This window comes from Triticum dicoccoides, chromosome 2B (assembly GCF_002162155.2).
Source record: "Triticum dicoccoides isolate Atlit2015 ecotype Zavitan chromosome 2B, WEW_v2.0, whole genome shotgun sequence".
NCBI classification, from domain to species: Eukaryota; Viridiplantae; Streptophyta; class Magnoliopsida; order Poales; family Poaceae; genus Triticum; species Triticum dicoccoides.
In genome coordinates, this window is record NC_041383.1 from 471,254,966 (window position 1) to 471,261,039 (window position 6,074).

Sequence of the window (6,074 nt, forward strand, 5' to 3'; positions counted from 1 at the left end):
CGCATCGTGGGTGTTACACATCGACATGCAAGTCGTGATTCCTATTACAAGAACATGATCGATCTCATACATCACATATATCATTCATCACATCCTTTTTGGCCATATCGCATCACATAGGATACCCTGCAAAAACAAGTTATACATCCTCTAATTGTTGTTGCATGTTTTACGTGGCTGCTATGGGTTTCTAGCAAGAACATTTCTTACCTATGCAAAAGCCACAACGGTGATATGCCAATTGGTATTTACCCTTCATAAGTACCCTTTTCATCGAATCCGATCCGACTAAAGTGGGAGAGACAGACACCCGCTAGCCACCTTATGCAACAAGTGCATGTCAGTCGGTGGAACCTGTCTCACGTAAGCGTACTTGTAAGGTCGGTCTGGGATGCTTCATCCCACAATGCCGCCGAACCAAGATAGGACTAGTAACGGTATGCAAATTGAACAAACCCTCGCCCACAACTACTTGTTTTCTACTCGTGCATAGAATCTATGCATAGACCTAGCTCATGATGCCACTGTTGGGGAACGTAGCAATAATTCAAAATTTTCCTACGTATCACCAAGATCAATATAGGAGATTCTAGCAACAAGAGAGAGGGAGTGCATCTTCATACCTCTTGAAGATCGCGAAACGGAAGCGTTACAAGAACACGGATGATGGAGTCGTACTCGCGGTGATTCAAATCACGGAAGTTCTGATCTAGCACCGAACGGACGGCGCCTCCGCGTTCAACACATGTATAGCCCAGGGACATCTCCTCCTTCTTGATCCAGCAAGGCGAAAGGAGAAGTTGAGGGAGAGCTCCGGCACCACGATGGCGTGGTGGTGGAGCTTGTGGTATTTCTGTAGGGCTTCGCCAAGCTCTACAGAGGAGGAGGAGGTGTTGGGGAGGGAGGGGCTATGCCAGGGGAAGGGGTGTGGCAGCCCTCCCTCCCACTATTTATAGGGGAAGGGGAGAGGGGGCCAGCCCCCTTAGATCTCATCTAGGGGGGGTGGCGGTCAAGGGGGGAGCTTGCCCCCCCAAGTTTGGTGGGAGGCGCCCCCACCCCCTAGGGTTTTCAACCCTAGGTGCCTTGGGCCCTTGGGGGGCGCACTAGCCCACCAGGGGCTGGTTCCCACCCTTTTTCAGCCCACTAAGTCCTCGGGGTAGGTGGTCCCACCCGGTGGACCCCCGGACACCTTTCGGTGGTCCTGGTACAATACCGATAACCCCCAAAACTATTCCGGTGACTGAAACTAAACTTTCCATATATAAATCTTTACCTTCGGACCATTTCGGAACTCCTCGTGACGTCCGGGATCTCATCCGGGACTGCGAACAACCTTCGGTAACCACATACTATTTCCCATAACAACTCTAGCGTCACCGAACCTTAAGTGTGTAGACCCTACGGGTTCGGGAACCATGCAGACATGAACGAGACATCTCTCCGGCCAATAACCAACAACGGGATCTGGATACCCATGTTGGCTCCCACATGTTCCACAATGATCTCATCGGATGAACCACGATGCCGGGGATTCAATCAATCCTGTATACAATTCCTTTTGTCCACCGATATGTTACTTGCCCGAGATTCGATCATCGGTATCCCAATACCTCGTTCAATCTCGTTACCGGCAAGTCTCTTTGCTTGTTCTATAACGCATGATCCCGTGACTAATTCCTTAGTCACATTGAGCTCATTATGATGATGCATTACCGAGTGGGCCCAGAGATACGTCTCCATCATACGAAGTGACAAATCCCAGTCTCGATTCATGCCAACCCAACAGACACTTTCGGAGATACCTGTAGTGCACCTTTATAGCCACCTAGTTACGTTGTGACGTTTGGTACACCCAAAGCATTCCTACGGTATCCGGGAGTTGCACAATCTCATGGTCTAAGGAAATGATACTTGACATTAGAAAAGCTTTTAGCAAACGAACTACACGATCTTGTGCTATGCTTAGGATTGGGACTTGTCCATCACATCATTCTCCTAATGATGTGATCTCGTTATTAACGACATCCAATGTCCATGGTCAGGAAACCACAACCATCTATTGATCAATGAACTAGTCAACTAGAGGCTTACTAGGGATACATTACGGTCTATGTATTCACACATGTATTATGGTTTCCGGTCAATACAATTATAGCATGAACAACAGACAATTATCATGAACAAGGAAATATAATAATAACCATTTTATTATTGCCTCTAGGGTATATTTCCAACAGGAATCGTCTCGTGCCAAAGGACGAATCTCTGAAATACTCAATGCACATGGTTAGTCTGCAAAAGTGTTGTCATCAATCACCAAAACTACATAGAGTGAGATATGCCTTAACAAAGGTTGAGTATCATATCATGATACCGTATCATAATAAATATCGTACTACTATTCTAGATAAGCACATCCAAAATACTAATCCAGCATTACGCAGCTAGTATCATACACTAGTATTATATGCACGATACTAACTTACGGTCAGAATTGATAAATCTCAGTCGATTGAAACTTAACAAAGTCTCAGTCGATACTATGGGATCGTTTGGTTACCTGCATCATGAGAAAGCCCATTGTTGGAATATACAAGCCAAGTTCTATAATGAAAAATTCCCACTAGTATATGAAAGTGACAACAAATGAGACTCTCTATATGAAGAACATGGTGCTACTTTGAAGCACAAGTGTGGAAAAAGATAGTAACATTGTCCCCCTTTTTTATTTTCTTCTTTTTTGGGGGGGGCCTTTTTTGGCCTTTCTTTTTTTTTCTTTTTGGACTTTTTTATAAGGGACAATGCTCTAATAGTGATGATCATCACACTTCTATTTATTTACAACTCATGAGTTACAAGTCAAAACTAGAACAAGATATGATTCTATATGAATGCCTCCGGCGGTGTACCGGGATGGGCAATGAATCAAGAGTGACATGTATGAAAATTATGAAGGTGGCTTTGCCACAATACGATGTCAACTACATGATCATGCAAGGCAATATGACAATGATGATGCGTGTCATGATAAACGGAATGGTGGAAAGTTGCATGGCAATATATCTCGGAATGGCTATGGAAATGCCATAATAGGTAGGTATGGTGGCTGTTTTGAGGAAGATATAATGAGGTTTATGTGTGATAGAGCATATCGTATCACGGGGTTTGGATGCACCGGCGAAGTTTGCACCAACTCTGAAGGTGAGAAAGGGCAATGCATGGTACCGAAGAGGCTAGCAATGATGGGAAGGTAAGAGTGCGTATAATTCATGGACTCAACATTAGTCATAAAGAACTCATACTTATTGCAAAAGTCTACAAGTCATCAAAAACCAAGCACTACGCGCATGCTCCTAGGGGGATATATTGGTAGGAAAAGACCATCGCTCGTCCCCGACCGCCACTCATAAGGATGACAATCTAAGAACACCTCATATTTCAGATTTGTTACACAACGGTTACCATACGTGCATGCTACGGGACTTGCCAACTTTAACACAAGTATTCTTTAAATTCACAATTACCCAACTAGCATGACTCAAATATCACCACCTCTATATCTCAAAACAATTATCAAGCATCAAATTGATCATAGCATCCAATTCACTTCCTATGATAGTTTTTATTATACCCAACTTGGATGCCCATCATTCTAGGACCAATTTTATAACCATAGCAAATACCATGTTGTTCTAAAAGATTCTCAAAATAATATAAGTGAAGCATGAGAGATCAACAATTTCTACAAAATTAAACCACCGCTGTGCTCTAAAAGGTATAAGTGAAGCACTAGAGAAAAACTATCTAGCTCAAAAGATATAAGTGAAGCACATAGAGTATTCTAATAAATTCCAAATTTATGTGGATTTCTCCCAAAAGGTGTGTACAGCAAGGATGATTGTGGTAAACTAAAAAGCAAAGACTCATATTATACAAGTTGCTCCAAGCAAAACACATATCATGGGGCGAATAAAAATATAGCTCCAAGTAAAGTTACCAATAGACGAAGAAGAAAGAGGGGATGCCTTCCGGGGCATCCCCAAGCTTAGGCTTTTGGTTATCCTTGAATGTCTTGGGGCGCCATGGGCATCCCCAAGCTTAGGCTCTTGCCACTCCTTATTCCATAGTCCATCAAATCTTTACCCAAAACTTGAAAACTTCACAACACCAAACTCAACAGGAAATCTCATAAGCTCCATTAGTGCAAGAAAGAAAAACCACCACATAAGGTACTGTAATGAACTCATTCTTTATTTATATTGGTGTTAAAATTACTGTATTCCAACTTCTCTATGGTTCATACCCACCGATACTAGCCATAGATGCATCAAAATAAGCAAACAACACACGAAAAGCACAATCTATCAAAAACAGAACAGTCTGTAGCAATCTGTAACTTTAGAATACTTATGGAACTCTAAAAATCCTACCAAAATAGGAAGTCCTGGGAAATTTGTCTATTTATCTACATCAAAAAGAATCAACGCAAAATCACGTTTCTGTGAATTACTAAAATTATTTTTGTGCGTGCAAGAGTTTCTGTTTTTCAGCAGAATCAAATTAACTATGACCGTAGGTTATCCTATAGATTCTACTTGGCACAAACACTAATTAAAACATGAAAACACATCTAAACAGAAGCTAGATGAAATATTTATTACTAAACAGAAGCAAAAAACAAGGAACAAAAATAAAATTGGGTTGCCTCCCAACTAGCGCTATCGTTTAACGCCCCTAGCTAGGCATAAAAGCGAGAATAGATCTAAGTAGTGCCATCTTTGGCATTCAATTCATAAGTAGCTCGCATGATAGATTCATAAAGTAATTTAAATTTCTTTCTTGGAAAGTGTTCCATGCCCTTCCTTAATGGAAATTGGAATCTAATATTCCTTTCCTTCATATAAATAATTGCACCAATCGTTCTAAGGAAAGGTCTACCAAGAATAATAGGACATGAAAGATTGCAATCTATATCAAGAACGGTAAAATATACGGGCACATAATTCCTATTTGCAACAATAAAAACATCATTGATCCTTCCCATAGGTTTCTTAATGGTGGAATTCGCAAGGTGCAAATTTAAAGAGCAATCATCAAAATCATGGAAACCTAGCACATCACATAGAGTTTTCGGAATCTTGGAAACACTAGCACCCAAATTACATAAAGCATAGCACTCATGATCTTTAATTTTAATATTTATAGTAGGTTCCCACTCATCATAAAGTTTTCTAGGTATGGAAACTTTCAAATTAAGTTTTTCCTCATAAGATTGCATCAAGGCATCAACAATATGTTTGGTAAAAGCTTTATTTTGACTATAAGCATAAGGAGAAACACGGATTGCAGCAAGGAAATACAATCTATTAAAGAATAATTATCATAATTAAATTCCTTGAAATTCAAGATAGTGGGTTCAATGCTATTTAAAGTCTTGACCTCTCCAATCCCACTTTTACCAAATTTAGCATCAAGATCTAAAAACTCTGAATCATTGGGACGCCTTTTAACTAAAGTTGACTCATCTCCAGTCCCATCATTATTAAGATTCATATTGAAAAACAAGGATTTATTAGGGGACACATCAATAACTTTTAGATCTTCATCATTATTTTCATGGAAGCTAGAAGAACACACTTTTACAAAGCAATCTTTCTTAGCACGCAACCTAGAGGTTCTTTCTTTACACTCATCAATGGAAATTCTCATGGCTCTAAAAGACTCATTGATATCATGCTTAGGATAAGTAGATCTAAGTTTCAAAGAATCAACATCAAGCGAAAGCCTATCAACGTTCCTAGCCAAATCATCAACTTTGAGCAATTTTTCTTCAAGCAAAGCATTAAAATTCTTTTGACAGATCATAAATTCTTTAACACTATTCTCAAAATAGGAGGGCATATTATTAAAATTTCCATAAGAATTATTGTAGGAATTTCCATAATTATTAGAGGAATTACGAGGGAACGGTCTAGGATTAAAGTTTCCTCTGTAAGCATTGTTACCAGAATTATTCCTACCAACAAAATTCACATCCATAGATTCATTATTATTCTCAATCAAAGTAGACAAAG